The sequence below is a fragment of the Gobius niger genome (genome assembly GCF_951799975.1).
Source record: "Gobius niger genome assembly, chromosome: 4".
Classification (NCBI taxonomy): domain Eukaryota; kingdom Metazoa; phylum Chordata; class Actinopteri; order Gobiiformes; family Gobiidae; genus Gobius; species Gobius niger.
Genome location: NC_136855.1, coordinates 37,809,637 through 37,835,057, shown reverse-complemented (window position 1 = coordinate 37,835,057; position 25,421 = coordinate 37,809,637). Strand labels below are relative to the sequence as shown.

At 41.9% G+C, this 25,421-nt stretch overlaps 1 long non-coding RNA gene across 1 annotated transcript; it reads right to left on the bottom strand.

Moving 5' to 3' along the window:
* Window positions 1–5,036: 5,036 nt before the first annotated feature.
* LOC306961873 lies at window positions 5,037–22,607 on the bottom strand. Its single transcript, XR_013792793.1, has 3 exons — window positions 22,479–22,607; window positions 5,218–5,374; window positions 5,037–5,156 (listed from the first exon to the last, which is right to left on the bottom strand). It is a non-coding gene; the product is annotated as an uncharacterized lncRNA (long non-coding RNA).
* Between the last annotated feature and the right edge of the window lie 2,814 nt (window positions 22,608–25,421).

Below are 25,421 nucleotides of genomic sequence, written 5' to 3'. Positions count from 1 at the left end.
TTTCTTGTTTTGAGCGGTTTTCACTCATTTAGACACTTTTCCTGATCGGACCAAGTTTACTTTGCTTGTTTGAGGACATTTCAGACCAGTTCTAGGGTAAATCTCGATTGAAATAAGAAAGTAAAATTGCCAATGAGATAAGACCAACTTTCTTACGCGATTGGCAAAGAAAATGACCTGAAATGAGGACGAAACGTATTGAAACGAGTCAGAAACATCTCAGAACAAGTGAAATAATCTGGGACAAATGCCCAAGAACTTAACTAGTCAAAGCAGCTAAAATTTTGATTATTGTGCTCAAATTGAGATGTTTATACTGATCTAGTTAAATGCTTTTTGCAGTGTGGTTAATATCTCTGTGATGCCAGGACCTTTCCACATGAAACAAAAACTGTCACAAAGTTCAGAATCGTCTCTCTCAGCACAAATGAAACAAGGTCAAATGACTGTCTCATAAAGGCGTCCAAAAGTGAAGACAAAAAATCGAAATGTTGTGTCCGATGTCGGTCAGATGAAAGAACCATAAGACGAACGTGTCAGGTTTGTGAATCCGATCACTTCCAAATAAAGGTCAGGAAGAAACATTTGGACATTTTGCGTCCCTCCATTTGCCTCGTATCGGCTCCAACTGAACTCACGACATGACAATCTAGAATGTGGAGAACGCAGACTATTGGAAGAGTTGCTCGGGGATTTCCGATCTCTGAGGACGACTGGAACGCGGCACGTCTTTGCAAAGGAAAAGGAAAGGTCCAGTCAAGTCGAGCAGAACCTTGATTGTGTGTGGGTTTAAAGTGGACCTGGACAGGACAGACTGCTGGATTTTTAAAACGACAAGCCGGCAAACTCTGTTTATTGCGCCACAGGCAGAGGCGGCGTTCTGGGCTCGTGTCAACATAAATCAACACGATTCACTCCGGGTTTACGCTCCGTTTGGGGAAAATGTTGCTACTGGTTATATAAGAACACGGTTGGGAGACTTTACATCGAACAATCAGGTCTTAAAAATGAACTTAATCATGTCCAGGAGCGTTAAAGACGAGTGCTAAGGCGGACAATAGCATCATAAATAATCTGAACGAATATATACTATACGCAGAGAAAAGAAGAATTTGCAATGACAAAGGACTGATCTGAGGGTTTGCTGCAGTCGCATAGGTCGAGATCAGCTGACAGAGTCCAGATCTTAAAGGGATATTTCAGGATTTTTGACATAGGTCCTCATTTAGTTATCCAGAGTGTTGCTGATTTCTGGAGATTTTTTTTTTTTTTTGTAATTCATGCAGTTCTTATATTTGAAGAGTTTTGTGGCGCAAGGCTAGTGCATTTCTATGGTATCAGCTAGCCTGCATTAAAAACAGTGTGACCCGCTCCACAGAGCACCTGAGGCAAATCACTTATAACACCAGACTAACCATATAAATGTTTGTGTCGATGGAGTAATTTTTGGAATATAACTGACCTTGCGTCACATCAATGATCGCATTTTGAGGGACTATTTTCTAGCAGATCACTCCGTTGGCAAACCAACCCATGAATAAACTATAATAAACTAAACTGTGAAGACTTTCCCACTGCAGAGCGAGCTTTACTCCACTATTGGCTCAGCTTCAGTTGCTTTTTTTTATTCCACCACAAAACACACAATAGCAACAGCCAGGAGATAGCAGGCCTTTTCTTACCCTAAAACTACGCCTCACAACCACCACACGTCGAGAATCACAAGCAGAAGCTGTGTAATCTTAAAGCAGAGGTATGAGCCTGGGAGCGGGCGGAGGGTGAGACGGGGCCTACGGTGCAGACAGAGCGCCGTATTCAGGAGGCAGCGGTGTAACATTCACGCGGTGATGCATAATTCAGCCGAGAGAGTGAGGCCGGTCCCCAGCTGCTCCAGAGCCCCCACATCGCCGCGCCGCATGCCAAACACGGAGCTGGCACCTACACACACACCGGCAGACAGGGACGACGGCTGCACTCCGGGTGCTCCGCTCTCAAAACAGGCCGAGGATATTCCACCGCGACAACAACAACAACAACAACAGCTAGGCGTTTTCCCTTATCTGACCTTCTCTGTGCTGTATATTCTTTCACTTCCTTATTGGAAGCAGGTACAGGATGTTCGTGAGCTCTGTGTATACACATGAGCAATGATAAACTGTGGTTCTGCTTCATTCATGTGAAGAGCAGGTTTTTATATGTGAAATTATTATAACGAAAAAAAAGTTGAAGGGATATTTCAGGATTTTTGACATAGGGCCTCATTTCCTCGTTATCCAGAGTGTTGCTGATTTCTGGAGATATTTTTTTTGTAATTCAAGCAGTTCTTTTGTTTGAAGAGTTTCTTGGCGCTAGGCTAATGCAAGGCTAGCACATTTCTATGGTATCAGCTAGCCTGCATTAAAAACAGTCTGACCCGCTCCACAGAGCACCTGAGGCAAATCATTTATAACGCTAGACTAACCATATAAATGTCTGTGTCGATAGAGTCATTTGAACCATTTTGCATTTAAAATAACTTATATTTGAGCGGCATCAGCTTTGTGGTTGTATAAGCTACGCAGCAGCGGAGTGATCTGCTAGAAAATAGTCCCTCAAAATGCGATCATTCCTGTGATGCAGGTCAGTTATATTCCAAAAATTATTCTATGGACACAGACATTTGTATGGTTAGTCTGGTGTTATAAGTGATTTGCCTCAGGTACTCTGTGGAGTGGGTCACACTGTTTTTATTGCAGGCTAGCTGATACCATAGAAATGCGCTAGCCTAGCACTAGCCTAGCGCCACGAAACTCTTCAAACATAAGAACTGCATGAATTACAACCAAAAATGTCTCCAGAAATCGGCAACACTCTGGAAAACTAGGAAATGAGGTCCTATGTCAAAAATCCTGAAATACCCCTTTAAAGTCGTGGCCTTTTCTGGAGCAGAGGCAGCTTGTCTTAAACAAAAAAAAAGTGACTTTACAAGTGCACAATGCACATGTTGTTTCCCAGTTCACTCCCTTCTACTTTAACGCAGGGTGAATGGCATTTGTAGCACATCGGTGACGTGTAGGTCGGCAGTTCAGACTGAAAGTCGCTTTGCAAAAGATCAGAAACATATCAGATTTAGGACAAATCCAAGTGGCGTTTGAAAACATCAGATCTGTGTCGTTCAGACTGTCAAGAAAAGATCAGACACAGGTCGCACGGAGGCAAAAAAATAAATAATCTGAACTGGGTCACGTCAGCCTGAAGCCTGAACGTAGCCAAAGTTGCGCGAGTGGCTCCAAACACAACTCCAGGGCTGTGTCCGAATGTCCACCCTAGTCCCTAACCCTCATTCACTACAGGCCCGCACTGTATAGTCGACTATATAGTCCACTGATTCTGTGGGCGACTTTTACAAGCGTTTTTTTATACATTTAAATTAAAAATTAAACTCCAGCGTTAGCTCAAAGACGTGCCGAAAGTAGGTCAGAGCCCGGTGTCCAAAGCGCCAGCAGAATGAGTGCTCTACATCTGCTGAAAGTTCGCTTGACTAAAGTATAAAGTATAATAATAAAGTATTTTTGCGATAAACTCAGAGACAGTGGAATATTTATGGATAAAGTCAGATACGTCATATTTAACATGGATTTTCGATTAATGGCTTGGATTATTTGAGAGGAAGCTACCGGTCATTAAACAGCTCCAGCTAAAGGTTAGCAGCTAACGTTAGCATTTTTTCACCGTAACTGTTTATATTTGGGTCGTTTATTCCTGAGAAAAACAAACACACGACTGAAACAGCTGATTTCATTCAGTCGTGTTTAGTTTATGGATGTCACCGGTGTAGCGGTAAACCCTGGTAAAAATGTTAACGGTAATAATTACCGTCTTGTTTTTGAAAAAATACATTATCTCGGTGGATTACCGCGCCCGCGGTGTCGGCAAAGTGAGCCTCATGAGCCGCCGTCTCCTCTGCTGAAGCTGCCGCAGGCGCCTCTGTAACTACAACCAAAACTAAACTTTCTCGAAGCTGGAATCATGTCCGAGACGACAGCGCAGGATCAGCCTCAGAGACCGAGCCTGAAGTCTGGACATGTTTTGGGTATTTTAATAAAGCTGAAGGACAGTTGATAGAGACAGTTTTCCTGTTTGTGGAACGTGCAGGAAAAAGTGTCTCTAAAGCAGCAAAACTTCGAACCTCTGACTCTCCTGCGTGACCGTCTCAGCTCTATAGCAGTAAGCTAACGTTAGCGCTTTATCTGAAATGCTGATGTGGGACTTTGGGTTGAGGGAGAATGTAACGAGTCGCGCCATAGTGCGGCTGCAGCGCCACCGCCAGCATAAGCCGTGTCCGGATACCTCCGCACAACGGCACAATGCATTACGAGGCTCCCGGTGGCAGATTCACTCTCGCCGCAGTTTTATGAATTTAACAATGATCACTGTCTGAGGCATTTTCCCAAATCTGCAAAGTGGCAGCTCACTGGAAGGAAACAAACTGAGGACAATTTTCCTGATACAGACGGTTTATCTTGTTCAAAAATATTCTTCTTCTGCGTTTCTGGCGCAATAAATAGTCCATGTAATAACCTCAAAACGATCAACAACACATCGTTATAGTTCCTTTACTTTGATGTGAAAATTGCACTTTTGATAAGGCTTTGTCTGTATTTTGTTTTAAATGTAATAAGCACTGTAAACTTTTTTGAAACTATTCCAGTTTGTGCAGGACTATCAATGCTTTCTGAACATATAAACACACATAAAACCGACTCTATATTGACCCGTGTAGTGACCATCAATGCTCACTACTTTTCGAGATGCATTGTGGGAAATTTTCGAGTGCACTACTTTTTTCTATCTGGACATTCGGACACCCCTACAAAATGGCGTGACCACTACACATGCCTTTCAATCATGTGACTACTGTTGTTATGGCGGCCATTTTGAATACCGAAGGAGCATTATGCAGTACTATAACATGTAACAATATCCCTACTCAAGATGAAAATAAAAGACAGCTGATTGACGCATTTTTACATACTTGTAATCATTGCTCAAGGAGATAACAGTAAAAACACGGCCCCAGAGATGCACGTTTATGTGAAGAAACCAGTGAGCCAGTGTTTAAGCTGCTCAAGACCTTAGCATGCTACCGGTTAGCATTTAGCTTCAACAGCTCAGCTCTGACCTCTCCAAAAGAAAGCCCTAAACCACAAACATCTGGCCTTGGATACAGCATGTGACAGAGGTCTGAGCTGTAGTATTTCCTCAGTGTTCACAGATGTGAGCCACACATGTGTTTATCGTGTTGAAGCCATTGACAGTTGATGACAGTTGCTAACCGGTAGCAAGCTAACATCTTGAGCAGCTTAAACACCGACTCAGACTCAGACATGACAAACTGTAAAAATCATAGAGAAAGGTTTTCGGTTTCCTCTTTGATGTGTTAAGTTAGTCTGAGGAGTGAAGCAGATCTTTAGTAAATCCTGCGCTGCTACATCTGTGCCACATTTCCTGGTTATATCACATAAACGTGCATCTCTGGGGCCGTTTTTTAACTGTCATCTTATTGAGCAATGATTATGAGTACATAAAAAATGCCACTGTCAATCAGTTGTCTTTCATTTTCATAGATACAGACGGCATCTCGTCATTGAAGGGGGCGTGGCTTCGCCGAGGGCAAAAATAGAATCTTTAGAGAAACACATTTTTTCACTCTTTTTAGCCTTTTTCTGGTGTAATATGAACTTATTTATCACATAAATAAAGTGTATATCAAGCACATATGGATATTTTCTCACAGCAGATTGTTCAGTAGAAGCGAAAAAACGGCAGTTGTAGCTACCGCTAGCTAACCGTTAGCATTAGCCCGATGCTAACATGAAGCATCCTGTTAGCATTCTCCGTTATTTATGTATTTATGGGCCGTTGAACCACTTTGCTCCTCCCCATGTCTTTGTATCTTTATTTAGTAGAAAACTATATTCATAATTCAGCATTTGTTAAAGTACTTTTTGAATAATTAGAGAAAGTTTACATTTTTCTCCAAATTGTTTTCCCCCTTAACTGTTTTCAAACATGACCATATATGGGCGATTCCAGAGATGACGTCTGTATCTATCCTGAGAGTAGAGATATTGTTACATGTTGTAGTAGTCTACTTCGGTATTCAAAATGGCCGCCGGAACTATGCGTGACGTCATTGGAAACGCATGTATAGTCAGTATATAGGGAATAGTGTGGACATTCGGATACAGCCCAGGTCTGTTTTTTTTGACGAGAGAACTATTATAACATAGGAAAAAGTCATGTGATTTTTTTGTTTTTGTTTTTTCCCCTTGAAATGAGCTGTAAACACAAAACAATGTCCAGGGGTCACTCTCAGCTTCAAACTGCACCACACGAAGGCAGCATTGGCCGTTTTTCTGTGATATGGTAAAAAAAAAACACACACACTTGTAACGATGCCATTTCTAGAATCCTGTTGCGCCGGTGAGAACGCGGGCCAAGACATTTCAGACGACGCTCTATTCCCAAACCCCCTCCCCCGTCCATCCCTCCCTTTGCCAAACTTAGACACGGAAAAACCCCTTCGATGTCATAATGTCCTGAAGCGGTTGTGTTAGCCAACGCAGCACAAACAAACACTGGCCCAAGAGGCTGCTGTTTCCATAGACAAATCGTCCGATGAGGGAGATTTCCGCCCGTTACCGCGGCGACGGCTGCGTATTCGCCCACAAACACCCCGGAGTCGGAGAGAAGGTTCGTCACGTTTGTTTTGGTTTCGTGACTGGAAGTGAAGTACAAAAAACAATATTCAAAGTGGAAAGTACAAATGTTGTGAGTAATATCTTTAAAAAAAAACAAATCACAAATTCAGCAACATGACGGGGACAAACTTTCTTCCTTGTTTTCATCCAGTGGCATTGACCGCACATCTGCACAGCGCCACCTACTGTTCTGGAGTGCACATCTTAAGGTTAAGTGTAATGGGCACAAAAGTAATAAGTTCTCAACGCAAATACCACTCAAGTAAAGTAGAAATCCTCCAAAACTCTACTTACTTGCCTTGCCTTGCCTTATGGACAGTACTTAAAGAGGGGGTATTATGCTTTTTTCAATCACATAACACCAGTCTATATCACACTACAATGATGACCAAACCTTCTGTTGGTCTGTAAATGCAGTAAATTAGAATAACTGCCTTGTATAAAATTGCTCTCTCAAAATGGCTGTAGTGAATGTCTTGAAATAGGCCTCTGTCTCTTTAAGAACCTCTGAGCCTTTCAGACACGCCCCCTCCACACGCTGTCTGTGGCATCAGTGAGGAGGGGGTTCTGCTGAGGAGCAGTGGTTGGTTACTCGGCTGGTGACGAAAGCTCGGAGGCGTCTCCAGGAGGTGGGGGCGTTCCTAGGAGGACTCAGGCAAACCTATCCCTAAAATGGCCGCCATCAGAGTTTTTACAGATTACTCAGAAATACGTGAATGTGCCAAGGCAACACTTCAAGCATGTTTTTAATGAGGGAGTGACATGATAACATGATGTAAAGCTTGAAAAAGTCGATTTTGCATAATACCCCCCTTTAATACCAAATCTCTCCCATTCATTCTCAATGGTAAATATGGATGCAGTACACTTTTTGGCCACCAGAGACAAATTGGGGGCGCTGTTTCACTCCTTTCGCAAAGTGAAGGAAACTGTTGCGGTGTCTTGGTGTTTATCAGTCAGAGCGTTGTAGCACCAACTTTCCCATTTTTCCAACTCTTAGTGCAAAGGTTGTTGACATCAACAAATGTACATTCAAGCTGAACTGACACATTAAAAAATAATCTAATGTGGCATTTTCTTTGAGTTAACAAAGGAATGAGGTAAAGTGACTGTAGGTAGGCTACTGTAAAACTGTGTTGTTTACATTTTGCACTATATTGCTACAGTTGTTGATATTGTTCTACTAAAACTAGCATTTTGCCAGAGTTAACTTTTTTTTTAATGTAGCATGTTATTTGCGTAGATAGCCTCAAATGCAAATCTAAAAAATGTTTGGGGACAATTATTATTTCCATCTATATGTGTTTCACGCTTGATATCGCAGTGTTTGGCCCGTGACCCACTGGCACTTTTTCATTTTGGCCCTCGGGGACAAAACATTTAGGCACCTCTGGTCTAGTGCTTTTGTACAGTGGGAGGAAATAGTATGGGATCGCTTTGGAATTTCACAGATTTCTGCCTAAATTGGTCATGAAATGTGGAAAAAGTAAGTGACCCCTGAAATCTTCCTGAACTGCAGCAGTTTTGTAAAAAGGAATGGTCCAAGATTCATCCGGATCGTTGTGAGTGTATAATCTGCAGCTACAGTAAAGTTGTTATTGCTGCAAAAGAAGGGCTATTTAAAACAAGGGTTCACTTACTTATGCCATGCTGTTGTGAATCTCTCAGGCTTTTCTTCAGAATATCTTGATAAAACTTGTGAATTCAGTTTTCTGTGGATGATATCACGGCCCCACACCGTGATTCTCCTGCTCCAGACTTCACAGCGGACATAGGGTTTTGATGTTGATGTGCCGTTCCATGTTTCCATAGGCGCCGATCCCGTGGGTGCTGCGGCGCTGGAGCACCCACTCTAATCTTTGGACACCCAGGCGAACTTGCCCTAATTAAAAAATGATTCAATAAATATTGCCTCACAGCTAAAGCCACTCCTCCGTTCTCTGCAAAAAGACGAGCCCGGGGCGGTTCATAATGCGAACATACATACGGCGGAACTGTAATGCTGCACTCGTTTAGCTCCATAGGTAGAGCGCCGGGCTCACAACCACGAGTTTGAGAGATCAATCCAGACTCTGTCTTTTTTCTTTTTTGACTGGGAGCCCACTGGGAAGAACATAAATCGGCGCCTATGGTCCACAGTATATTTTGCCAGTATGCGGAGCTTCAATCTGCTCTTTCGCAAACCAAAGCTGAAGAGCCTCAAACTCACTTTTTTCAATTTCCATGTTTTGGAACAAATTGGTCTCTTAACATTTGGAAACAAAAAAGTCCCTAATCTCCACAATATTGAAATATCACATTGATTCAATGTTTCTCCATAGATTTGTTGGTGTGACAATGTGAGAAAAATCGTTAGCCACAGAGCATAATTGCCTAAGTCATTTTGTATTGTTACAATGGCAATAACAGAAAAACATTGTGTTTCCTAAAAACGTCTTTTTACATGTTTTCCAAAAAACAAAAATGAATTAGGCAATTATGCTATGTGGCTAATGAAATGCATTTTAAGAAAATAGCTTTTGAAATTACAATTTCCTAAACTCTCCAGCCTTGGACAAAACAATAATATTGTTCTATTTTTTTTAGATCTTTTTAATATCTAATTCCCACTCTCACCTATGGTCAAAAGGACAAGAAAGGACAAGATCGCGGATACAAGCGGCCGAAATGAGTTTCCTTCGCAGGGTGTCTGGGCGCACCCTTCGAGATCGGGTGAGGAGCTCAGTTACCCGGGATTAGCTCGGAGTAGAGTCGCTGCTCCTTCACGTCGAAAGGAGCAGCTGAGGTGGCTAGGGCATCTGTTCCGGATACCTCCTGGTCGCCTCCCGCGGGAGGTGTTCCAGGCATGTCCTAGTGCAGGGGTGTCCAAAGTGCGGCCCGGGGGCCAAATGCGGCCCTCAGACCAATTTATGGTGGCCCTCGGCCTCTTGCTGTATCGGTACACATCACCAGAGATGGATCTTTTTATTTGAAATGTAATAGTTCTATACAATTCTAACCAAACAACTAACATTTTATTGTGAGACAGAGCTGGCATGAAGGTTTTAAGCTTAAATAGAGGTGTGGGGCACAATTTAAACCTCTGCTAGTCGAAGCTTTTGCGGCACTAACTACCGATCTACGGCCCTTCACCCCGTATACGCTTCAATATGCGGCCCCCCATGAAAAAAGTTTGGACACCCCTGTCCTAGTGGGACAAGGCCTCGTGGAAGACCCAGGACACGGTGGTGGGACTATGTCTCCGAGCTGGCCTGGTGTCGCCTCGGGGTCAGAACAGCTGGAGGAGGTGTGTGTGGACCGGGAAGTCTGAGCATCTCTGCTGAGACTGCTGCCCCCGCGACCCGGCCCCGGATAAAGCGGAAGAAAATGGATGGATGGATGGATTCCCAGTCTGATTTACTGAGTTTTGATTTTTTTTTAAAAAAGGCAAAATTTCAATATAATAAACAGCTTAAAACATAAAAAGGTATCCAAAATCCCCTCTGGAAAAGTCTATGTAACTAATATATCAACATAAAAAAACCATAAATCTAAACCTGGCTCGATCAATTATTGAAAAAATTATAAAAACAAAGTGACAGAAAACTTGTAATACATTTTTCCTTCATATTTATGTCAGTAATCTACAGCAGAAGTTTCAGATTGACATCTCTACATTTAAAACATTTCGCTCCAGTGTCTTTGAACACTATTGAAGGCCTACTCGGAAACTCGAGGCTATACTGAGCTGCTATGGCCTCCTGCCCTGGGGTGGACTGACAGAAGTACGGCGGCTAATCTGCGCCTCACGCGTTCCCTCCGACCTTTGAGTTGTTTATTGCAAAAAGACACAACTTCTCGAGCGACAATAAAGCTATTTCCACGCCGCGGTGTCAGGTCCTCTTACATAACGGTCTCAGCCGCAGATGGGGAGTGCAGAGTTTTAAAAGCAGCAGGAAGTCGACACCTATTTTTACCCACAAACAGAGCCCTTTTTCAGCGGGACACCGGGGAACTGTCCAATTAGCTGACAGGAAACCACAGAGGCCAACCCAGCGTCTTAATAACACGTCTCTCCCCGCCACGGGCACGCTCACATGCACGCGCTCAGGGGACGGAACAGCCGAGCACAGGCGGGGGGGGGGATAAACTGTCATCAAAGGCTGTATTTTGTACGTCTTGGCATTCATTTACATTTCATTACCATTTTACCCAATAACTGGCATCACAGTGTGGCTTTAGGAACATTAACAAAACTCCTGAGTGAGTCTATTAATGGCATAGGGATGAGGGAAGTGGTTTCGATTCCCCCCCTTCTCGAATACGTGCTCGGTCAATGTTGAGTCGAGCTGCGTAAACACAAGAGAAGAGGCGCGAGTTGGGACATAAACATGAAGTATTCCCAGCATTGAAAGCCCCGTTAAGCACCACAGCAAGAGGCAGCAGATGCAGTAACATCGCCCTCACAGGGACAGACACCTGCTACTCTAGTCTGACAGGCGTCACACTCAGAGCACATGGCTACTTCATAGGGCTGGGACGATCCACTTTTGTCACCATCAGTACTAAGTAACTCTTCCCCCAGAGGCCACAAGCGCAACTGCAGGTGTCATAGCAAGTTGCGATTTTTTTAACTTATTAATTGTCTTGGAGAGTAAATACTACGCTGATAGGAAAGGTGAAGGGAAAGAGAAATATTGTACATCCAAATATACAATGGAAATATTTTTTTTCACTCAAACTTGGCTGTAAATACTGTTTAAAGTGACGCTAGCCCGCAGCTAGCTTTGCCCGTTGGCATGTTAGCTTCTTCTTCGTGATTCCATTAGTGTGTATTGGTGACTCCGGTCCGGTGGCAGTCAAGTTGCAAGCATGGTTTTCTGGCCAGAGACACCAGGGGGAGATGAAAGACCTTACAAACATCCCATAAACACTTGTATTACCCCCAGAGGGACTACGGAGAGGATTTATTAAGGTAAACACAGTACTGCTTTAAAATGTGTGAAAACTCATGTGTACAAAGTTTATAAACCAAATGCCATTTGACATTTACTGAAGTGTTTAGATTGAAAAGTGCATTAACACAAAATGTAACAAAGTGCTGTAACTGTTGCTGGGGAAAAAAAGGAGTGTATGATAAAAATGCCTCCAAACACAAGTATTGAAAGTATTGCGATACTTGATTAAGTATCGATACTTGGTATTGCAATCCAAGTGCGATCCGATATTTTGTCCCAGCCCTACTACTATTCTATACTACTTAATATCACTAGGACAGCTGTTGGGCTCTTGTAAAAGGTTCACACTGTCTTCTTAGATTAGACAATTACTGTTTTGTTCTTTTGCTAAGACGGTACACTGCAAAAAGTAATTAACTAGATCAGTATAAACATCTCAATTTGAGCACAATAATCTGAATTTTAGCTGTTTTGACTCGTTAAGAAGTTCTTGGGCATTTGTCCGAGATTATTTCACTTGTTCTGAGATGTTTCTGACTCGTTTCGATACATTTCGTCCTTATTTCAGGTCATTTTCTTTGCCAATGGGGTAAGAAAATTGGTCTTATCTCATTGGCAATTTTACTTTCTTATTTCAAGCGAGATTTACCTTAGAACTGATCTGAAATGTCCTCAAACAAGCAAAGCAAACTTGGTCCGATCAAGAAAAGTGTCTAAATGAGTGAAAACCGCTCAAAACAAGATACATTTCCTCAATTCAAGTCATTTAAGCCAATGCTTGATATTCACTTTTTGCAGTGTAGGTTTGTTTACCTCCTTCACTAGTTCCTTCCTGTGATCTTCCTCAGAAGGGGTGACGCTGGTGACGTAACAGTAACTGTAAAACTGTAAAACAGTAATAGTGCTGTTGGATTTGATTCTACCATAGTTCTGACTCTAAAGGCCACATGGAAGCACAGTGGAAGTAATTCTTTCCTTGCAATAATTATGTTTTTAGCTGCTGCAGAGCCAGCATGACCCAACATGACAAACAGACTGGGATTCCCCTGTCCTGCAAATAACCCAGACCATGAGACCATTAACAGTGGTCAATCACAGATACAAGAGATAGACGGTCAGCCATTCAGCCCCATTCATAATGAGCCTGTGAAAATAACATGGTGCACCTTCCTCCCCCAGAGCATTTTAAAAGGGCAAAAAGGAGGGAAGCCTCCGCCCGCCTCTACAGAGCTCCAGAACCTATATCAAAGATATAAGCTTAAACTTCTTAATTCTGATGCACAAAAAACAGCATGGTTAACAAATATGATACTGAGCCTCAGTCTCTCAAATGAGATGTTACATTAATTATTAATTACATCTATTAATAAACGGTAATAGAAAAACACTAAACAAGGATCTCACTTAATATCCTTGGCTACATTACTCACATTAATTTAAACAACTCACAACATTAATCTAATCATTACAACAAATATTATTCTAGGCTAGACCCACTGTTCCCTAAACTATACCCGGGTTACAGAGGCCGAGGCTAGACCCACTGTTCTCTAACTATACCCGGGTTACAGAGGCCGAGGCTAGACCCACTGTTCTCTAACTATACCCGGGTTACAGAGGCCGAGGCTAGACCCACTGTTCTCTAACTATACCCGGGTTACAGAGGCCGAGGTTAGACCCACTGTTCTCTAAACTATACCCGGGTCACCTTGGTCTTCCGCACCAGAGCACCAGGGCTGCATATGCTTAAAACCCACAAACTCAAAACATAGCTCCTGCTGAAAAGCCCGTTCCTCTGCGGCTCCGAGTGTCGAACAAACCCTTTGCCCCAAACACACACAATCAACAAATCAGACTTGTGTATTTGGGGGAAAAATGAGAGGGAATTTTCCATAGCTCCGCATCAGCATTTCCACTGAGCCAACGTCAACGCGCCGCCGCCTCACCAGCTCCACCAGAGCCAGGGAGAGGATTTACTGCCCAGAGGTGGTCGAGTTTACTGGGGGAGAAGACGACTCACTTTCTACAGTACGTCTGCGGAAGGGAAAAAGTGCTCGACTGCAGCAGTAGTAGTTGTAGTAGTAGTTGTAGTACTTACTTTATGTGTAATAGGAACAGTCCGGTGACACCCAATCAAAAAGTGATTTACAAATAAAGCACTGAGTATATAGCTCGCAGTGGCTGAAGTAGCAGTTGTAATAAAAAGGCGTTTTAGGTACTGAAGTGCACGTATATGTATCTTTGGCTGGTGCTGCAGTAGCTCAGTAACAAGGGGGAAACACTTGTCCTTCTTTTTGTTGTAATGCAGACATTTAGGGCTCTGTAGCAAATGTCCCACTTTTCAATGTTGCTACTTAGTGTTTTTGCTGGCAACTGAAAACAAAAATGTGCAGAAGATCAATTATAAGTGACACAGTAGACAAACCTTTTGCTAAAATAATTTACACTAGGGCTGAAACAACTAATCGATTATTGAAATAGTTGTCGACTATTTTAGTAATCGATTGATCGTTTTCTATTAAACACAGACTTAAAAAGAGCAAAAATTACATTATTTTTGATGGAAACCTACTTTGTTTTTCAAGTTAGGGTCTTTAGTGATTTGTACAATGAAAATTTCATAAATATCTGTCTGTTTCTCAACCAATCATAAAGCAGAATCAGCAGAAAAAGCCTCCAAAAACACTCACTTTAACTTTAACTCCATCAACATGTCCTCAAATGATGCCACTTTAGCTTTATGTGATTAAAAAAAATGAAAAGATCAAATTTTCATACACCATTCACAGCCAAGCAATTAATCGATTAATTGTAAGAATAATCGGAAGCGTAATCAATTACCAAAATAATCGTTAGTCGCAGCCCTAGTTTACACAATTATTTGGTAAAAATGCACCCAGTTTGAATTAGTTTGACGTTTATAGTTTCACTTCCTTATTGGGCACTGACAGGAAGTGACATTCGTAAAGGTTAACAACTTTGAACCGTGCAACGACATTATATCAAAAAGAAATTATACGTAATAAGATACTTCTGTTGAGAGTTTCAGACAAACTCCTGCTGAAATAACAGCAGATAAAAGGCCAAAAATTCTTTTACACCGAATTAGCATAATAAATGTCAACATTTCTCTGGGCAAAATTAAGATAATAATACATCATACTTATATGGCGCTTGTTTGGACACTCAAAGACACTTGACAATTAAGGACAAAAAAAACAGACAGTTTTAAGATATGTTTATACTAGCTGAGACCCGGGCTTCGCTAGTCTCCACATTTGATGTTCTGAGATTATGAGTTAGTCCCTATAACCCGTCACTTAGTATAGCTGTAGACCCGCACTAAGTAGACCAGTGGTTCCCAAGCCATTCCAAAAACTATGGCCACTACAAATGTTTAAAATAATGAATGCTAAAAATAATTAACAATAATAACAAACTGCAATTGGAGTGTTTGATGCACCCGTACTCCTTTCTTATAAACTACAACGACAATATGTTCGTTAAACTCAGGGAATAGAATTCAAGAGGGGGCTCAGCTCTCATGGTTTGGTTCACAGTGCCGCGGTTTGGTGCATTACGGTGCAAGTACAATCTATAAAATAATAAGATGGTTTTGAAATGAAATAGCCTATGATCGTCATTAGATGTCATGTGTGTTGGAGGATGTAACTGTACCTGAGCGTCTCCAGCTGCAGTTTAGGGTGAGTGACGATGACACACATTGCACTGTTTGGATGCGCACACGCACGGCAGTCAGATCTCGTGCACTCGCTTTGTTGTGACGCCGGGTTGTCCTCGGACAGCAGCACCGTGGTCCATATGGACCCGTGGCCAATGCCCGCGAGCGGAGGGACGGTCATGTGGATTTCTGGGAAATAAACATGGCGGCGCCCTTATGGAGCTTAAGCCCCGCCCTACTCCCGATTGCGTTTTATATTATAGATTTGAAGAAAAGGAAATGTCGCACATCAATTACTTAAGGCCGGTGCTTAGGAGATGAGGGAAGATCCCAGCGTTCATGAATAAAAATAATAGTTTCTGCACACTGCCAACCCTGCAATAATGCAACTGTAATGCTTATATTTAAAACAAGCCTTCATTGTCTATGGAAAATATAATTTGATCATTAATGTTATCCCCGCCTGGAATCGCCACCTTAACGTGGTGGAGGGGTTTGAGCACCCGAATGATCCTGGGGGCTCATTGTCCTTCATTCCCCTGGTAGGATCTCCAAGGGCAAACAGGCCCTAAGTGACGGGTCAGACAAAGATCAGAGGCTTCTTAGGAGCCATAAGGGGCTGGTGCAAAGCTCCAACAGCTGCCCCACAACCCGGAACAGACACGTGGAAGAAGATGGATGCAATAGATAGATGAGAGAGATGAGATAGATGAGATAGATAGATGAGATAGATAGATGAGATAGATGAGATAGATGAGATAGATGATATAGATGATATAGATGATAGATAGATAGATAGATAGATAGATAGATAGATAGATAGATAGATAGATAGATAGATAGATAGATAGATAGATAGATAGATAGATAGATGTGTAGATAGATAGATAGATGTGTAGATAGATATAGATAGATAGATAGATGTGTAGATAAATAGATGTGTAGATAGATAGATGTGTAGATAGATAGATAGATAGATAGATAGATAGATAGATAGATAGATAGATAGATAGATAGATAGATAGATAGATAGATAGATAGATAGATAGATAGATAGATAGACCACTGCCTCAGCAGTCCAGTAACCCCTCGACCACTGACCCCGCCCTCTTAACCAGCTTGTCATAAAAGCATAACTCAAGAAAATCCAGAGTAAAAGTAGTATTAATATTATACGATCAGTTGTAAAATCAGCTAAATCCCATTATAGTGAATAGGGCTAAAGTTCTGTTGGACCCGGAAGTGGAGCGATGACATCATCACTTAACAAACAAACAAGTCAAAATTATGGAACTTTCCCTCTATCTATGTCATTAACTTCATTAAACGAACTGTGTTGAATGGAAGTTAGTTAGTTAGATTGTTAGTTAGATATATAGTTAAATATCACAGCAGTTGTTTGTACATCAGTTCCTCAAGTCATGTCCCACCACTTCACACAACTCGCAGTATTCAAACAGTAGAACTTAGCAGCACTTGTGGTCCAGCTCATACCAGAGATCATCAAGTCCTACTGGGAAAACCGAGTTCTCAGTGCTTTCTTTGTGATCACTTTCCAAAATAAGAACATGGAACGGGCCCAAGGAAAATCAAACTTCCTCCAACGCACGAAGCGCTTCCCCCCCCCCCCCTGCTCGGCCGCCGCAGCCAAATCTGAGGGAGAGATTTCCATGTGCGTTTATTAAAAGCATACGAGCGTTTCTTTGTCGGCGCTAAACAAGGACAGAATACGGGGAAACGGAGGGAGAGCGCATCGGCCCTGGCACCGCGCCACATCACCCCGATCAGCCACCAGACTGCAGCAAAACAAACACAGTCTGCACAACTTTAAATAGAACTCGCTAATATTATAATCGTCCGGTGATTTGCTGGGGAACAGGAGGAGGAGCCAAAAATGTGCACAAGTAAGACTGTATGATCAGGCGAGACGCTGCAGGTGAATAGGGAGAGATATATATTTGAAACTTTTGCTGTAGATTACTGACATAAATATGACAACAAAATGTAAAGCTAATTTTCAGTGTGTCTTTGTTTAGTTTTCGAAAAAGCTATTTTATAGAAGAATTAAGTAACTTGTTTACCTATGGGATGATTGGGGGGTCTTTCATCTCCCCCTGGTGTCTCAGGCTAGAAAACCACAATTCAACTTCCCTGCCTCCGAGTCGAAGCTCCAAGACACACTCATGGAATCACGAAGAAGAAGCTAATAAGCTACAACAGTATTTACAGCCAAGTTTGAGTGAAAAAAAATATCTTCATTGTGTAATTGGATGTACAATATCCCTCTGTCCCTTTTGTCTTTTCTGTCAGTGTAATATTTACTCTCACGGACAATTAAGTAAGGGATAATGTATAGAACGCTGGTCATTATTCGTCCTTCAGGGCGAAACAAGACCCCTCTGCTTCGCGTCGGGGTCCGGTTCGCCCTGAAGGTGCTTATTTTCCCGATAATGACCAGTGTTCTATACATTATCCTGCTTATTATACGGCCATTTGCCAACTGAACACACACAACATAAACTTCGTACACTTTTATAAAGGTCGAAAGGTTTATTTAATGACTTCCGCGACAAATAGTTCCCAAAAGTTTGCGCGTTGCTCGGCAACGTTTTGTTAGGCTAGTGGCTAGCCTAGCTACTTAGTTGAAGGCGCAGTTGGAGGAATGGTAAGTGAAAGTCAGACTCACGCTAACTTCACGAGCGATTCCCCGACTTCTCTCGCAGTGACGGGGACAGATAGTGTCGCTACTACGTACCCGCGGAGTGATATGAAAGCACGAACTCCGTCGCATTGGCAGCGTCATTATTTTTTTCAGGGGTCCTTTATCAGAAAATAATGACCGGTAGAACGTTGGGAAATCCCATTCAAATCAACGGAGCTTCTACTTACGTTGTGAAAAGCCGTATAATAATGAGTAAAAAAACACAACATGCTATGACACATGCAGTGGCGCTTATGGCCTCTAGGGGCATGAGTTGCTTAGTACTGCTTTAAAGGAACAGGCCACCGTTTTTTCCATACTGAGATATGTTCTTACCTGGGCTTAGACAGTTGATACGTATCTGTCTGGTCTTTGTGCGTGCCTTCAGTCACGCAAAAAGACCAAAGATGTTGCTAGCATTTGGCCTCTCCCAGTATATTCCTATGGCTCCAAATGGGGTGAAATTGGAAGCAACCACGTTCCTCCACTTTCACGGGCACAAAGACCAGACAGGAACATATCAACTTGTCTAAGCTCAGGTAAGAACATATCTCAGGATGGAAAATCGGTGGCCTGTTCCTTTAAAGCAGTACTAAATAACTCATGCCCCTACAGGCCATAAGCGGCACTGCAGGTGTCGTAGCATGTTGCGGTTTTTTACTCATTAATTGTCCGTGAGATTAAATACTACGCTGACAGAAAAGACAAAAGGGACAGAGGGATATTGTACATCCAATTACACAATGAAGATCATTTTTTTCACTCAAACTTGGCTGTAAATACTGTTTAAGTGGCGCTAGGCCGCAGTTAGCCTGTTAGCTTCTTCTTCGTGATTCCATGAGTGTGTCTTGGTGCTTCGACTCGGAGGCAGGGATGTTGCAATTGTGGTGTTCTGGCCTGAGACACCAGGTGGAGATGAAAGACCCCACAATCATCCCATAGGTAAACAAGTTACTTAGTTCTTCTATAAAATAGCTTTTTCGAAAACTAAACAAGGACACACTGTTCCTTTAAGTGAAAATAATCTGTATAATGGATAGTCATGTTTAAATGTTTCAGCTGAGATATTGATTTTATTCAATATTTTAAAACAAATCTAATACATAAAAAGGCTCCAAATATACAAATCGATATAACTCCGAATCTTGTTATGTACAACAATGCATTAGTGTCATCAGCACTTCTCCAGACGCTCAATTTGTGCATTATTCATTGACTTCACACTTGGTGGTGATAAGCAGGACCTCTTCGACCGCTCACTCACACACGACATTCACCCAAGACAAACTGTGGCGTCTGTCGCTGCTGTCAGCACAATGTGAGAAAACTGCATTTTGAGACAATGGTTGTTATAATGATACAGTTTCCCAAACAAATCTATGCGCATCAATGAATCAGCGCAATAAAAAAAAACACTGTTTACTAAACATTTTCTCATGTGCAAAAGTGGAGCAGCAGCAAAGTCATTTGTGCATTTTAACTCACGCAGCATTTTCTTATTTACATCTTAGATTTGTGGTGCTATTAATGTAAAATGCATCGTTTCAAATGAGCAGAAGAACATTTTATTTCTGCTTGCACTCGCTATTTAGCATCTCTCTTGATAAATGACCCCCCACTTAAAAAACAAACAAAAAACTACTCTGTATCTTGAAACTATCCTTTACTTTGCCAGTGCCTCCACTTGAAGACAAACCTGGTGCTGAAGTCCAGGCGCGCTGGTGCTGAGGTCCAGCATGTGGCGTCAGAGCAGTGCTCCCTCAGGGTTGCAGTATCGACGTGATGTGGATCTGTGTATCTGTGGTTAGCCCGGTCGATATGACGGTCAAAATGGATTCACTGCTTATCTACACAACAGTTATCCACCGAGGGGCTCTACGATACTGAAAACTGTTTTGAAAAGCTATTTTAGGCTATATCCACACAAAGACACAACGCTTATGTTTTCAGAAACTTTTTTTGTAAGGATGAAGCCAGCTTAGTAAATGTGAGCATCCACATGGGTCGACTCAGGTCTGTGAAAACGGCGCAATTCCTCTTCCAGGCCTGTGTGAGGCGCTGTGACGCTAACACAGATAATAGAACAAGATGTAAAGGCGCATGTGCAGTAAACTTTAGTGGAAATGAAACTGATTCAAGGATTTAGGATCTAAAGAAGAGACGAGGAGGAGAGTTTATTCTTCAAACGTAACGAGACTAAAGCAGAAAAACCTGTCAGTGACTTTTACTGTCAGTCCAAAAACACAGACTGACTCGTGTTTTTCTACTTGTCACCTGTGGCTTGTGGACGGCAGTGGAGCAAAGAGGAGCGGAGCCAAACCATCATAGATCCATGAGGAAATCTCATTATAAGGTCAGTAGATTATGGATCACAGACACCACTCTGGAGCTGTGATGTCATCGTAAAAGTTGCGGAGATGTTGTAACAACGGCGCCACAGAAACAGCGTTTTAAGATCTTTCCACTTCGTTTACAGACCCCCAAAACGTCGGGCTCGTATGGACGATACACTGTACTGATAAAATATCTTTGCGTTTGGTCCTCAGCTTGACGTCGTATGGACAGGGCCTTAGTGTGGAGCTGTAAAACAAAAAAGCTGAATTCTCCCCCTTCTTCCCTATGTATTATTCCCTAACACTTATTGTTCCTGGAGAAGTCAAGATAAAATCAGTTACTACACGAAAACAAAGACATTTTACCCAAATCAATCTACTAAACATCTGATTTGAGCGTTGAATATTTATTAAAGCGTGGAAGCAGCACGCCTGCTAGTCTCAAATGTTAGTTTCAAAGGTTTTAACTGCCTTAAATTATTAGACTTGCAGCACAAAGTACCCTCCCTGGCGATGTTAACAAGAAGCCTGAGGGCCACCAAAAATTGGTCAAAAGTGGTGCCCAACTGTTTGCTTTGAGATGCTAATGCTGCTAACGTCCACCGCGGGCTAACGACATCAAACGCTTACTGCGCTCTAAATGATTTGTTATACTATTTAGTAGATTATAAATCTAACCACACAGTTTGGGTGTAGAGTTCAGGAAAATCCACTGTTACCATGGAGATCTGCCACGTTTGCGGGTGCTAGCAAACATTTTCTATACATGCCTTTCAGTCATTTGACCTTTGTTGTTATGGCGGCCATTTTGAATACCGAAGTAGCATTATGTAGTACCACCACATGTAACAATATCTCGACTCAGGATGAAAATGAAAGACAATTGATTGAGAGTGGCATTTTCATGTACTCATTGCTCAAGATAACAGTAAAAACACGGCCCCAGAGACACATTTATGTGAAGACGCCAGTGACTCAGGCTGTGTCCGAATGTCCACACTATCCCCTATATAGTGACTATATAGTGGTCACGCCATTTTGTAGGGGTGTCCGAATGTCCAGAGAGAAAAAAGTAGTGCACTCGAAATTTCCCACAATGCATCTCGAAAAGTAGTGAGCATCGATGGTCACTAAACGGGTCAATATGGACCACAATGCATTGCGAGAGTCGGAGAAGAGCCTGACAGCGACAGGTCTTTGAACTAAACAACACGACTGAATGAAATCAGCTGTTTCAGTCGTGTGTTTGTGTTTCTCATGAATAAACGACCTAAATATAAACGGTTACGGTGAAAAGATGCTAACGTTAAATGCTAACCTTTAGCTGGCGCTGTTAAATAACCGATAGCTTCCTCTCGAATAATCCAAGTCATTCATGTAAAATCCATGTGAAATAAAGCGTATCTGACTCATATTTATCCATAAATATTCCACTGTCTCATGAGTTTGGTCTTTATCACAGAAATACTTTATTCCTGGAGTTTATTGAACTTATAGCAGATGTAGTCACTCAATCTGCTGGCGCTTCTGACACCGGGCTCTGACCTACTCTCGGAATGTCTTTTGAGCTAGCGCTGGAGTGATTTTTTTTTTTTTCCTTTTTTTGTGATGATAGTAATGCCTGTAAAAGTGCCAAAACAGTTGTTCTGTTTCATAAAATAAACGTTTGTAACTATAAATAAATTCCGATTAAAACATTATAAAAAACATATCTGCAGCCGCAGCGCGGAGAAAGTAGTGGCTTGTGTCCGAATCGCCAACAGAATCAGTGACTATATAGTGCGGGCCTATGTTGTGAATGAGGGGTTAGGGAATAGTGTGGACATTCAGATACAGCCTCAGTGTTTAAGATGTTAGCATGCTACCGGTTAGCATTTAGCTTCAACAGCTCAGCTCCAACCTCTCCAAGAGAAAGCCCTGAACCTCACTCCAAACCTTTGCTGACCTGTTACTGTAGTATTTCCTCAGTGTTCATAGAACGTGTTGAATCAACTGTCAATGGTTGACAGTTGCTAACCGGTAGCATGCTAACTTCTTGAGCAGCTTAAACACTGACTTAGACCGAGACTCTGTTGATATGACAAACTGTAAAAATCACAGAGAAAGGTTTTCTGTTTCCTCTTCGATGAGTTAGTTTTGCCTGCATAATGCTACTTCGGTATTCAAAATGGCCACCGGAACTATGCGTGATGTCATTGGAAACGCATGTGTAGACTAACATGAGCTAAAAACAGTATAAAAAATGGAGAAAGAAGCTGTGGAACAACTCACTTAGCTGCTGAGTCCCTACTGGTAAATACATCTAACTCACTGTGGTCGCCAAGTGTTTTAACGTGAACAGTAACTCCAGTATTTTACCTTTTCGAATCTCCATTAGTTTACTATTGCTGCTGATCCCATGATGCATAGCGTTATGACATCACATTTTTGTTTTATATATCTGAAACTCGGAGCATTATAGCAACAGAAAAACACGTGCTAGTTTGAGTCCATGAAGAGACGTCAGTTTGATCCAAAATGGCTTCCTGACATGACCCAATATCGTACAAATGCCATTTCCCTGAAGCGTCCGCCTGAGGTTGAACATACTGACCCGTGACCTCCGTGCTCCCGCCTGCCCCGACACTGACGACCACTGCTACGCCGCGCACGCACACCCAGGCAGACCGGTCGCCATAGTAACACGTGACTCTATTGCGTAACCAGTCAGCTCTCAGCATTTAGCTCGTACTGTCACCCCCTGTCAGACAATCAGACATCAGCGCCGCCGCATCCGCCCCGGGACGACACCAGAAGGCGCCGCTGGCCACATTATCCGGCACTTCTTTTCTGTTGAATCCAAACTTCAGTGATTGGACACATGAAATGAAACAGTTGTTTTTTTTTTCTATTCCCTTGTTCAGTTGCTACATCTTTGCTCTGAGAAGATGAGCCGATGGAGACTGAGGCTGTCACTGCCAGTGTCTGTCTCTACAAGGTCTGCTCTGATCTACATTACAAATTCAACATTTTACACTTGAATGACTCATGCGAACACTGACAACAAACAGAGGAAAAAGTGCAGGGTGCGACACGGCTGTGACCACATTTTACCAAGAATCCAAACGAGCCCCGTAATTATTAGATTTAATTCAAATTATGGCTGAAGCTGAACTTTTTTTAACCACAACTTATTTTAAATATTTTGTTCCCTTTTTTGCCTTTTTGGAGGAAAAATAAATGACAAAAAAAAGACAAAAAGCCTTTTTCTTTTCCTCAAACAAAAATAGGCCGTTACCTAAAGATAAATGTGGTAAAAAAAAATCTCAAAATATATTATCTTTTTATCTATATATTATTTTTCACCCCATGTTGTCCCAATGTCTTTTATTACTTTACTGTCACTTCCAGGGCTCCGTAGGATTGTCTCGTGCAGTGGTTCTCAAGCTTTTTATTCTGGAAAATCTTTTTTTCATATTGCCAATCTCTAATTTTGAGAAAATGGGCCCTTAAGTTATTTATCTTCTGCACTCGTGCGTGTACCGGTCTCCTGTTTTAGCCACTGCTGTCTCCCAGAAAGGAAATGACCATATTTGGATGACAGCGTCATCTCGGTTGCCTTCTGCGGTACATATGGTTACAAAATATATCAATATTTGTGAATGAATATATGCGGGAAAACGTACGTTAGGGCGCAATGTTGTAGCTACTTCCTGGAAATCTCGGTCTAGAGTCTAAATCAGCTCTTTATGGATATTTTTCCACAGCAGGTTGTTCAGTAGAGGTAAAAAAACAGCAGTCATAGCTAGCGCTAGATAACGTAAGCATGTAGCATGATGCTAACTCCGTTATTTATGTATTTATGGGCTGTTGAACCACTTTGCTCCTCTCCATCTCTGTGTATCTTTTTTGGGTAGAAAACTATGTCAATATTTCTGCATTTGTTAAAGTAGTTTTTGAATAATTGGAGAAAGTTGAAATTGTTCTCTTGTTTTTCTCCATGATGGTTTCAAAAATGACCATATATGGGCGATTCCAGAGATGCCGTCTGTATTGCTGGGTCGCAGGTATCACAGCATTCTAAAAGCCTATACTATTATATAGAGGAAAAATTATTTTGTCTTTGTGGAAATGTTTGGGTCTTGTACAGAGAGATCATGAACCCAGTGACTGACATTAATGATCATTTTTGTAATTCATACATTTTCTTTTTAGCTATGACTTGTGAAAGTGTAATGCTGCTACACCGCTGGGCCCGATGACATCATCACATTCTAGAACCTGCAACCCAGCAATATAGGCCTATATAATATTATAGGCCTTAAGAACGCTGTGATGTCGCCTGAAACCGAGTAGTAGTTAAGCTTGTGTGCGGCTAAACTAAAGTGGTAACTATGTAAGTGTCAAAATGCAGATTGTTCAACTTCTCTGTCATTACTGGGCCTATTCAGATTAAACAAACACTGGCGCAAAGTTCAACATCCAATTATCTCCTTGTTATGATCCCAAAAGTCATGGTCAGGCCCATCAAAAACTCTTTCTTCCATAGAGTTAGTCAGACACCTGAGATTATGACATCATCACATTTTAGAACATGAACGCCACCAATCAAAACTAAAATATTATGTAAGAAAAACTCATTTACCTGCCTTTCACCTTAACTCTTAAATCAAAACTACACACACGTCGTGGTTTCTAAAACACACTGGCTGTGTCCGAATGTCCACACTATTCCCTATATAGTGACTATATAGTGACTATATAGTGACTATATAGTGCTCACGCCATTTTGTAGGGGTGTCCGAATGTCCAGAGAGAAAAAAATAGTGCACTCGAAATTTCCCACAATGCATCTCGAAAAGTAGTGCGCATCGATGGTCACTAAACGGGTCAATATAGACCACAATGCACTGCGAGAGTCGGAGAAGAGCCTGACAGCGACAGGTCTTTGAACTAAACAACACGATTGAAGTAAATCAGCTGTTTCAGTCGTGTGTTTATGTTTCTCATGAATAAACGACCAAAATATAAACGGTTACTCCGAAA